General features: G+C 44.1%; 1 protein-coding gene across 4 annotated transcripts in view; it reads right to left on the bottom strand.

The window, feature by feature from the left end:
• Positions 1–12,371, bottom strand: part of KDM6A (lysine demethylase 6A) — a 249,491-nt gene that overhangs the window by 29,095 nt on the left and 208,025 nt on the right. The window lies entirely within an intron of this gene.

Below are 12,371 nucleotides of genomic sequence, written 5' to 3' on the forward strand. Positions count from 1 at the left end.
TAGCTGCAGGAGCAAAAAACAAAATCCATGGGTAAAGCACGGGTTCACTCTAAGGCTAAGTTCACACATGTCGGGCTGCGATTTGCAGTCCATTTTTAAAAAGGAGTCCCGTGCGGTTTTGTTCACTGGTTCAGGTTTAAATTCGCACTTGAATTCGCACTTGAACTGGACCTGAAATCACACAGGGCTTTTCTTTTCTTTTTATAAAGGACCACAGCCGTCTCAGACATGTTTGAACCGGCATCATTGCAAGCCGGTCCGGTTCACATGGTAGGCACATCGAATTCGGTTCTAAAAGCATCCAATTCACATATACATTCAGGTCCATAAATATTGGGACATGACACAATACTAATCTTTTTGGCTCTATACACTACCACAATGGATTTGAAATGAAACGAACAAGACGTGTTTTAACTAGACTTTCAGCTTTAACTTGAGGGTATTTACATCCAAATAAGGTGAACGGTGTAGGAATTATAACAGTTTGGATATGTGCCTCACACTTTTTAAGGGACCAAAAGTAATGGGACAGATTAACAATCATCCGTCAAACTTTCACTTTTTAATACTTGGTTGCAAATCCTTTGCAGTCAATAACAGCCTTAAGTCTGGAACGCACAGACATCACCAGACGCTAGGTTTCATCCCTGGTGATGCTCTGCCAGGCCTCTACTGCAACTGTCTTCAGTTCCTGCTTATTCTTGGGGCATTTTCCCTTCAGTTTTGTCTTCAGCAAGTGAAATGCATGCTCAAATCGGATTCAGGTCAGGTGATTGACTTGGCCATTGCAAAACACTCCACTTCTTCCCCTTAAACTCTTCGGTTGCTTTCACAGTATGCTTCGGGTCATTGTCCATCTGCACTGTGAAGCACCGTCCAATGAGTTCTGAAGCATTTGGTGAATATGAACAGATAATATTGCCCAAAACACTTCAGAATTCATCCTGCTGCTTTTGTCAGTAGTCACATCATCAATGAATACAAGAGAACCAGTTCCATTGGCAGCCATACATGCCCACGCCATGACACTACCACCACCATACTTCACTAATGAGGTGGTATGCTTTGGATCATAAGCAGTTCCTTTCCTTCGCCATACTCTTCTCTTCCCATCACTCTGGTACAAGTTGATCCTGGTCTCATCTGTCCATAGGATGTTGTTCCAGAACTGTGAAGGCTTTTTTAGATGTTGTTTGGCAAACTCTAATCTGGCCTTCCTGTTTTTGAGGCTCACCAATGGTTTACATCTTGTGGTGAACCCTCTGTATTCACTCTGGTGAAGTCTTCTTTTGATTGTTGACTGACACGCACACCTACCTCCTGGAGAGTGTTCTTGATCTGGCCAACTGTTGTGAACGGTGTTTTCTTCACCAGGGAAAGAATTCACCACAGTTGTTTACCGTGATCTTCCGGTGTTGCCGAGCTCACCGGTGTGTTCTTTCTTTAAGGATGTTCCAAACAGTTGATTTGACCACACCTAATGTTTTTGCTATCTCTCTGATGGGTGTGTTTTGTTTTTTCAGCTTAATGACAGCTTGTTTCACTGATAGTGACAGCTCTTTGGATCTCATATTGAGAGTTGACAGCAACAGATTCCAAAGGCAAATAGCACAATTGAAATGAACTCTGGACCTTTTATCTGCTCCTTGTAAATAGGATAACACACACCTGGCCATGGAGCAGCTGAGCAGCCAAATGTCCCATTACTTTTGGTCCCTTAAAAAGTGGGAGGCACATATACAAACTGTTGTAATTCCTACACTCTTCACCTGATTTGGATGTAAATACCCTCAAATTAAAGCTGAAAGTCTGCAGTTAAAGCCCATCTTGTTTGTTTCATTTCAAATCCATTGTGGTGCTTTAAAGAGCCAAAAAGATTAGAATTGTGTTGATGTCCCAATATTTATGGACCTGACTGTATGTGGACCGAGCCCAAGTACATAATTCAACTGTACATATCTCTGAATCTGCTTAACATTTTGACAAGAGGACTACACTGAAGTTAGCCTCTACTTATATTTGTTTTCCTCATATGCTCAGTTTGAAATTTCCAGGTCAGTAACAGGTCTCTGCTGGATTCCTAGAGCCTGTGTATAAATATACTTAATCACTTATCAATCCTACAATTGCTCCCACTTGTTTGAACAAGCCTCTTTACCACCCTGCCTTCCTTGCACTATCACTTTATTCATCTGTTTTTTCTACTTTATTCTCTTCTTTAGATACAAAGTGCAATTTTTAAAATGATGATTTAATCTAACAAGGGGAAAAAGCTGTCCAAACCTGCATAGGCCCATGTGAAAAGGTAATTGCCCCTAAACCTAATAACTGGCTGTGCGACTCTTGGTGGCAACAACTGCAATCAAACGTTTGTGATAACTACCAATAAGTCTTTCACATCGGTGTGGAGGTATTTTGGCACACTCTTTGCAGAATTGTTTTAATTCAGCCTCATTGGAAGTTTTGCTAGCATGAATGGCCTGTTTAAGGTCATGCCACAGCATCTAAATCTGATTTAAGTCTGGACTTTGACTAGACCACTCTGAAACCTTAATTTTTTTTTTTTCGGAGACATTCTGAGGTGGACTTGCTAGTGTGTTTCGGATCATTGTCCTGCTGCATAACCCAAGTGTGCTTGGGACTGAGGTTACAAACTGGTGGCTGGATATTCTCCTTCAGGATTTTCTGGTAGAGCGCAGAATTCATGGTTCCATCAATTATGGCAAGTCGTCCAGGTCCTGAATTTTCGTTTGACATGCGACACCCTTTCCGTGTGCTCCTTACTGCAAAGGCCAGTTATAGGTGTGGGGTGTGGCCATTTGTTTGTACCGTTGTAATTAGAGGTGCGCATCTTCACTGGTCTCACAATTCGATTACGATTATCTGGTCAACAACAGGATTCGATTCCACGATGCATAATGATTACCGATGAGCTCCCACTTCCGCTTGGGCCACCTAGGCAGCCCTTACTCCCTGCAATCTTCTGGTACACATCACAGGTCACAGTAGATTGCCCGGCTATGAAGGACAGCGCAGTGAGACATGCGCACCCGGCTGTGAAGCTGCAAGCTGCCACAGCCGGATGCCCACAGTAGTATTGCCAGCGCCGTGGACAGGCAGGGGGAGAGAAGGGAGGGTTTGGGTGGCCACATCGTTGGATTGTGGGACAGGTGAGTGTCTTTTTATTAAAAGTCAGAAGATACTTATTTTTGTAGCTGCTGACTTTTAAACAAAGAATTGACTGGAACTCCACTTTGAATTTAAAATAACCTCACTCCCTTAAAAAGTGAACTAATCCGGTGCACTACAGGGTACAGGCATTCACACACACTGCTAAAAGAGGTCAGGAGGGATTACAATCCACAGCTGACAAACAGTCCTGTGAAGCTCCCTGTACGTGCTGACCATTCCCTGGCTTTCCTGTTTGCACCTTCCAGCACACTAGGAGCTAACACAGTTGAATGTGCAAAGGGGAAGCCGGGGAACCATCAGCATGGAGCGTGTATGAGGTGTAAGTAGAGTACAAACACATTTGTACTCTTACTGTTAAAAATTACTGTGTTTTAAGAAATCCCGTGTTACAATCAATTAAGTGCCCCGCTGTATGTGCTTTTTAAAAAATATGCAGCTTCATACCTCATTTCTCAGTTTGCGTACAATACATGCCGCTCATGTGACTGCCCGGCTTGCCTCTCTCTTCTCACGTCAGCGGAGAATTCTCAACCTGCCCGCTGACTGTAGCTATCAGATCAGAAGAGAGGTGAGCGGGGGTGAGAATTCCCCGCTGACGTCAGGAGAGACGTGAGACTTATTCACATTCTTTGCTCAATACTTTGTTGAAGCACCATTGGCACCAGTGAGGGAATCGGATTTTCCCTGGATAAGCTTTACCTATAAAATGTCAGTATCCAGTTATAGTATGTACATTAAGGAAAAAATCTATGCCTTTTTTAAACCACCTAATCTACTAAGCTGGCCAGAACCACCTCCGGAGGGAGTCTATTCCACATTTTCACAGCTCTTACTGTGAAGAAACCTTTCCGTATTTGTCCTCTAGACATAAAGAGTGCCCCCTTGTCCTCTGATGACCTTAAAGTGAATAACTCAACACCAAGTACTCTATACGGACCACTTATGTATTTATACATGTTAATCATATCCCCCTTAAGCTCCTCTTCACAAGAGAGAAACTCAGTTCCTCTAATCTTTCCTCATAGCGGAATTGAGGCTCTTATCAGTTTGGTTGCCCTTCTCTGAACTCTCTCCAGTTCCCCGATATCCTTTCTGAGAACTGGTGCCCAAAATGGAACTGCATATTCCAGATAAGGTCTTACTAAAGATTTGTACAGGGGCAAAATAAGAGTCCATACCTCTCTTAATACAAGAAAGGACTTTGCTCGCTTTGGAAACCGCAGCTTGGCATTGCACAGATTGCATTCACAGAGTTGACTCCCTTTGTTATCTTTGCTGTGTTCTTAGGGTCAATGTCCTGTTGAAGGATGAACCTTTGCCCCAGTCTGAGGTCCAGAGCAGGTTTTCACCAAGGATAGGTCTGTATATTGCTGCATTCATCTTTCCCTTGATCCTGACTAGTCTCCCAGTTCCTACTGCTGAAAAACATCCCCACAGCATGATGCTGCCACCACCATGTTTCACTGTAGGGATGGTATAGGCCAGGGGAGGAGCGGTGCCTGGTTTCCTGCAGACATGACGCTTGCCATTCAGGCCTAAGAGTTCAATCTGTTTCATCAGAGAAACCTTCAGGTGCCTTTTGGCAAACTCCAGGCCGGCTGTCTTGTGCCTTTTACTGAGGAGTTGCTTCCGTCTGGTCACTCTACCATACAGGCCTGATTGGTGGAGTGCTGCAGAGATGGTTCTTCTGGAAGGTTCACTTCTCTCCACAGAGAAATGTTGGAGCTCTGTCAGAGTGACCATCGAGTTCTTGGTCACCTCCCTGACTAAGGTCCTTCTCCTTTGATCAATCAATTTGGCCCGATGGCCCATTCTAGAAAGAGTTCTGATGGTTCCAAACTTCTTCCATTTACGGATGATGGAGGCCACCGTGCTCATTGGGATCTTCAACGCTGCAGAAATTTTTCTGTACCCTGTCCCAGATCTGTACCTTGATACAATCCTATCTCAGAGGTCTATAGACAATTCCTTGGACTTCATGGCTTTGTTTGTGCTCTGACATGCACTGTTAACTGTGGGACCTTATATAGACAGGTGTGTGCCTTCCCATGTCCAATCAACTGAATTTACCACAGGTGGACTCCAATCATGTTGTAGAAACATCTTAAGGATGATTAGTGTAAACAGGATGCACCTGAGCTCAATTTTGTGCGTCACGGCAAAAGCTGTGAACACTTATGTACATGTATTTTTTTTATTTTTAATAAATTTGCAAAGATTTCAAAGTTCTTTCATGTCATTATGGGGTATTGTTTGTAGAATTTTGAGGAAAACAATTTAATCCATTTTGGAATAAGGCTGTAACACAGGGGTCTTCAAACTATGGCCCTCCAGTTAAGGAACTACAATTCCTATCATGCCTAGTCATGTCTGAATGTCAGTTTTAAAATGCCTCATGGGATGTGTAGTCCTGCAACACCTGGATGGCCGTAGTTTGAAGATCCCTGCAATGTAACATGACAAAATGTGGAAAAAGTGAAGTGCTTTGATTACTTTCCAGATGCACTGTACCTGCAAATGTGTGCAAACTAAACCCTTTTTTAACACACACGGTTAGGGTAATTCAGTTGGTTGCAGGCTGGTCGGTGAGTTGGGTTTTTCACATAGGACCAGATTTGAACACCTTTTTCCTTTATTAAATAAAATCATTTAAAAAATGCATTTTGTATCTTTGTGTCATATCTTTTATCTTTGTGTAATATTAAAATTAGTTTGATGAGCTGAATGATCACAAATATGCCAAAAAAATGTTTTCACAGCACTGTAACTGCTCAAACAGCAGTCATTTCAGTTGATCAGCATGTCATATGTGAATTCTCATGATTGCTATTTACTTCCGTAAGCTGGACTGAGCAAACAGCACCACAAAAGGTAATGTATTAATTTAACAAACTCCGTAAGGTATTGTATTATTGGCCCCTGCAATTCTCTGCACGGCAGGACTTGAGACCGTATACAGATGCTTGCGGGGGTTCATCTTTAAAGCTTTCCTCTGAAGTTTATCTTTTAGTCCAGTGATGAGAGCTGTCCTATTTGTTCTGTTTGCCAGAACCGACATCTTTTCTGGGCTTCTGGCTTCACTCTTCTGCCACTTATTGGCCAATACCGATGAAACCTCTGTGCATGCGGGCAATCCTTACATTGTCTCGGTCATTGGAAATAAGACTATATGCACCAATATAAAAAATATTTGCTCAGTGAAATGCAAAAGGGTTTTTTTTTTTTTAGCATAAAAACTGTAAAGTTTCTTCTGCTAAAAAAAAATAGGATTTTTATAACAGCTTACCTGTAAAATCCTTTTCTTTGAAGTACATCATGGGACACAGAGCCATAGTAGTTACTATGTGGGTTATAGGCCACCTTCAGGTGATGGACACTGGCACGCCCTAAGACAAAGTGCACTCCCTATATAACCCCACCCACTACTGGGAGTACCTCAGTTTTGTAACAAAGTAATACACGTGTATACCAAAGAAGGGAGGGATCTCTGATGTACTTCAAAGAAAAGGAATTTACAGGTAAGCTGTAAAAAAAAAAAAAAAAAAAAAAAAAAAAAAAACAATTTTCTTATCGTACATCACGGGAAACCGAGCCATAGTAGTTACTATGTGGGATGTCCCATAGCAATGCCAACTGAAGGGAGGGAGACACAACAAAAGTAGTGCGACAAGAGGACTTATACTGCAGCCTGCAGTACACTGCACCCAAAGGCGATATCCTCATGACCTTTTACATCTACTTGATAGAATCTGGTAAATGTATGGACTGAAGACCAAGTTGCAACCTTGCAGATCTGAGCCATGGAGGCTTGGTGATGCACTGCCCAAGAAGCACTAACAGCCCTGGTGGAGTGCGCTTTAATATGAAAGGAGGCATTTTCCTCTTTAAACCATAAGCTTGAACAATCACTTGACAAATCCATTTAGAAATGGTAGATTTTGACACTGCCTGTCCTCTTTTAGGACCGTCTGGCAACAAACAAAACATCTGTTTTACGAATCTGAGCGGTCACTTTCAAATAGACCTTGACGGCTCTCACCACATCAAAAGAATGTAGTGACCTCTCTTCCACAGAACGAGGTTCTGTAAAAAATGAAGACAGAACAATATCCTGGTTTAAATGAAAACCTGACACTACCTTCGGTAAGAATTTAGGATGAGGCCGCAATACAACCTTATCCTTATGAATAATCAAATATGGCTCTTTATAAGAAAGAGCAGCCAACTTCGATACTCTTCTTGCAGAAGTTATGGCAACCAAGAAAATTATTTTCCTTGTCAAGAGGACTAAGGGAATATCTCGTATCAGCTCAAAAGGCTGTTTTTGTAATTCCAACAGGACTAAATTTAAGTCCCAAGGGTTCAGGTGTGGCCTAACTGGAGGATTAATCCATATTACCATCTGAATAAAGTTACGAACGAGAGAGTGAGAAGCAAGTGGTCATTGAAAAAAAAACACAGATAAGGCCGACACCTGGCCTTTGATAGTACTCAGGGCCAGCTTCATTTCTAATCCCATCTGTAGGAATAAAAGGATCCTACCTATGACATTTCCTGGGGTGCCAACCCCTGGATTCACACCAGGAGACATATGCCTTCCAGACTCTATAGTATATGACTCTGGAGGCCGGCTTCCTAGCATTAACCAAAGTAGAAACTACTGAAGCTGACAGCCCACGGTCTTTCAGAATATGGTTCTCAACAGCCAAACCGTTAAATTTAGTGTTTGTAAGGTAGGATGGAATACCGGACCTTGCGAAAGAAGGTCTGGCCACAGTGGTAGGGTCAAAGGGTCCCCTACCGCCAAGATCTCCTGGACCAAAAGAATCACCTCCTTCCTTTCTTGCTTGCTTGATCTTGCGAAGGCGGCGCGGAAGCAGGAGAACGGGAGGGAACGCATAGATCAGTGAAAAGTGATCCCATGGAAAAAACAAGGCATCTGTTCCGTATGCCAAGGGATCCCTTGTCCTTGACACAAAGTTGTTGATCTTGTTGTTGAACCTGGACGCAAACAGATCCACGTCCGGAACTCCCCATCTTTGACATACTGACAGAAAGATGTCGGGGGTGAAGGGACCATTCTCCCGGAAACAATTGCTGGTGACTCAAGTAGTCTGCCTGCTAATTCTCTCTCGCTAATTCTGGAATGAAAATTGCTGATAGGCAAGGAATGTTGTGCTCTGCCCAAGATAAAATTTGATTCACCTCTCTCTGGGCTGCACGACTTCTCGTGCCCCCTTGGTGATTGCTATAGGCCACTGCTGTGGCATTGTGGGATTGGATCCTGACAGGACAATTCTGTAGTCTGAGCGTCCAGCCCTCTAGGGCCAGGCGTACTGCCCGAATCTCTAGAATATTGATGGGCAAGGTCCTCTCTGATTTGAACCATTTCCCTTGGACAGACGCTTCTTCCAGGACTGCTCCCCAGCCCAGAAGGCTGGCATCTGTTGTAACCACCTTCCAGGTGACTGGTAGAAGGGATTTTCCTTTTTGAAAATTCCTGGATATCAACCACCAATTGAGGCACTGACGCACTTCGGGGGATAAACGCATTGGGAAGTCCTGAGCTTGGACTTTCTTCTTCCAAGTTGACAGAATATTGTTTTGCAGCAGTCTTGAATGAAACTGTGCATAAGGAACGGCCTCGAAAAAAGCCACCATCTTTCCCAATAATTTCAAGCAAAGTCAAATAGAAGGACTCTTCTTTGTTTTGACCAACTGAATCAGTTCCTTTATGGAACTGATCCTTTCCTGGGGCAAAAAGACCTTCCTCTGAACTGTATTATGATCAGCCCCAAGTACTGCAATCTCCTTGATGGTTTTAAGGAGGATTTCTGTAGGTTGAGAATCTAACCTAGGTATTCTAGGTAGCTGACTGCAGTGACCAAACTTTGGTTTAAGCGGGTTACCAAGTGATCTATCAAGAGTACATCGACTAAGTAGGCTAGTATTGTTATACCCTGAGCCCTTAACCTGGCTAAAGGAGGAGTCAGGACCTTTGTAAACACTTGAGGTGCAATAGCTAGACCGAAAGGCAGAGCTATAAACTGAAAATGATGATTTTCTACCTCGAAGCGTAGAAATTTCTGGTGAGCGGGGAAAATTGGCACATGGAGATAAGCATCCCTGATGTCGATTGACGCCAGAAATTCTCCCCCTTGTAGGATGGAGATTACTAATCGGATTGACTCCATGCGAAAGGAACGGATATTCAAAAACTGGTTTAGATCTTTGAGATCTAAAATGGGTCTGACATCCCTGTTTGGTTTTGGAACCGTGAAAAGGTTTGGAAAAAACCCCTCTGCTTGCTCTTCCAAGGGGACCACCGATATCACTCTTTGAGCCAAGAGATGACCCAAGGTTAGAAAGAGAGACTTCTTTTTCACTGGATCTCTGGGAACGTTTGATCTGAGAAAACGAGGAGACGGGAATTCTCGGAACTCCAGTTTGTTATCTAGAGAAATTGAGGAAGCCACCCATCTGTCTTGACATTGTTCCTGCCAGACCCTTGAAAACTGTAGAAACCTTCCCCCCACTTGAGCGAGCGGGGGCGCCCCTTCATAAGGAGGCTTTAGTATTTTGTTTTGTGGGTTTCCTCCCCCAGGTCCTCTTTTGGCCCTGGAACTGACCCTGAGGTTTACCTCTTGAATCTGACAGTGGAGGCCATCGTGGCTGCCTGGAGGCTGATGCCCCCTGGCACTGGAGAAGCACGTTTAAAAGAAAAATGCTTAAACTTCTTAACCGGTAAAAGGGAACTTTTCCCATTAGAAATTCTTTGGATACACTTATCCAGATCGACTCCAAATAACCATTCACCATGAAATGGGAAACTGGCCAAGAGCTTTTTGCATGGCGCTTTGGCTGACCAATTTTTCAACCATAGGATTCTACGCACGTGTACCAGCCCTAGCATGAGCCGTGAGGCCTGGAGAATAGAATCTTTCATAGCTTCTACTGTAAAACACAACGCTTCTGATACACCGGCCAAATCCTGGGCCTGCTAATCAGGAATAACCTTGAGTACCTCTATAAACTGGTCCTTTAAAGACTGAGATACTCCAATTGCTGCCAGCGCAAGCTGAGCGACAACCTGCGAGCAAAATAAAGTTTTTAAAAAGGAATTCCAACTTCTTATCTGTTGGATCCTTTAGCATATGAGCATTGTTTACTGGACAAGTCAGGTTTTTGTTTACAGAGACTATAGCAGCGTCAATTGCTGGAGTTCCCCATTTCTTATAGAACTCTTCCTCCATAGGATAAAGTATTGAAAACTTTTTTGGAGGGAAGAACTGTTTATCTGGGAGCTCCCACTCAGAATACATTAGCTTTCTTAGCCATGAATGGATAGGAAAGGCATGAACAGATTGGGGAGGCTTTGGTGAACCCAAACCAGAGGTGGGCTCATCAACTGACTGCGTTACTGGCAGTAAAAATGTGGAGCGGACCAATTCAGTGAGAGATTGTACCAACAATCTTTCCTGCAAACCTGATCCTTCCATATTAGGTTCTTCGGAAGAGGAGACATCAGCCTCTTCATGGTCCTTTGAGAGAAATTCGTCATCTCTCGCCCCTTGTTCCTCAGCATGAGGGTCCTAAGCAATGGACAGAGATCTAATACGCTTAGTCCCACTCTGAGATGCGAATAAAGCAGTTTTTTCTCCAAACTTAAAATGGTTTAAGAAAAAACCTCCTTAGTAATATACAGAGGGGCTGCAGTGTTAAGAGCAGCTGCAACACTTGCCCCTCCTGATGGCTCACTCTGACCAGCCATATTGCTCTCAGGGTAGGATGCCATTTTTTGGAGATGGTTTTAGGCTGCTGTGTGACTATAGTCCTTCTAGAGCCCTTTTTAGAGGTGGTGTTTTTAACCCCCCCCTTCCGACCATAGCCCGATGCACAAAGCAGAGGTACTACCAGAAGGAATGCATCCACTGCTTGAGCAACAGTCCAGCGCTGCTGCTGCTATTAATGCTCAGCCTGATGCAGTAGTAAATGTGTGAAAAGGAATGCCCATGTTACCAAAAACCTCTTGCATGCCACCTTTGCTCGTGTCCCTCCGCAGCTTGCAACAGCAACAATGGTGCCTTTTAAAGCACACCTTCCCGCGCTGGGCATTGGAGGACGCCAACGCTGAGCTAAGCCCCGCCCCCCCTCTACGGCCCTTCCTCTTGCTTTTAAAAAAAAATTTTTCCCCGCGCGGGCTCCGATCCTATGGGATCAGCAGGGAGAGAGGCAGTAATGCGATTGGGGGGGGGTCTGGAAGCCGCGGAGCGGCGTGCCGTTCGTGCCTTTTTTTTTTTTTCTTTAAAAGCGCTCCTTCCCCAAGAAGAGGAGAGGAAAAACAGCACAGGGGGGCATCTGGTGGGGAGGTAAAACCCCCCAGACTTACCGGAGGTCTGTTGCCGGCCAGAGGAAGAGAAAACTGCTGTTTCCTGGACACATCGTGAGCTCTCTGAGAAGCAAGAGACGGTAAGTGCTCCATACAGCCCCCAGTGGTGACACACAGGCATGACAACATTTACTAAATTAACCACTTGCTTACTGGGCACTTAAACCCCTCTCCTGTCCAGACCAGCTTTCGGCACGGCTGCACTTTGAATGACAATTGCGCGGTCATACAACACTGTACCCAAATGAAATTTTTATAATTTTTTTCCCACAAATAGAGCTTTCTTTTGGTGGTATTTGATCACCTCTGCAGTTTTTATATTTTGTTAAAAAAATTTTTTAAAAAGACAATTTTTTAAAAACTGTTTTATATTTTGTTATACAATTTTGCAAACAAGTAATTTTTCTCCATTGATGTACACTAATGAGGCGGCACCGATATGTGGCAGTGATGGGCACCGATATGTGGCAGTGATGGGCACTGATGGATGGCAGTGATGGGCACTGATGGATGGCAGTGATGGGCACTGATGGATGGCAGTGATGGGCACTGATGGATGGCAGTGATGGGCACTGATGGATGGCAGTGATGGGCACTGATGGATGGCAGTGATGGGCACTGATGGGTTACACTGATAGGCAGCACTGATAGGCAGCACTGATAGGTGGCACTGGTGGGCATTGATAGGTGGCACTGGTGGGCATTGATAGGTGGCACTGGTGGGCATTGATAGGTGGCACTGGTGGGCATTGATAGGTGGCACTGGTGGGCATTGATAGGTGGCACT

Source organism: Aquarana catesbeiana, linkage group LG02, assembly GCF_042186555.1.
Source record: "Aquarana catesbeiana isolate 2022-GZ linkage group LG02, ASM4218655v1, whole genome shotgun sequence".
In the NCBI taxonomy this organism is placed as follows: domain Eukaryota; kingdom Metazoa; phylum Chordata; class Amphibia; order Anura; family Ranidae; genus Aquarana; species Aquarana catesbeiana.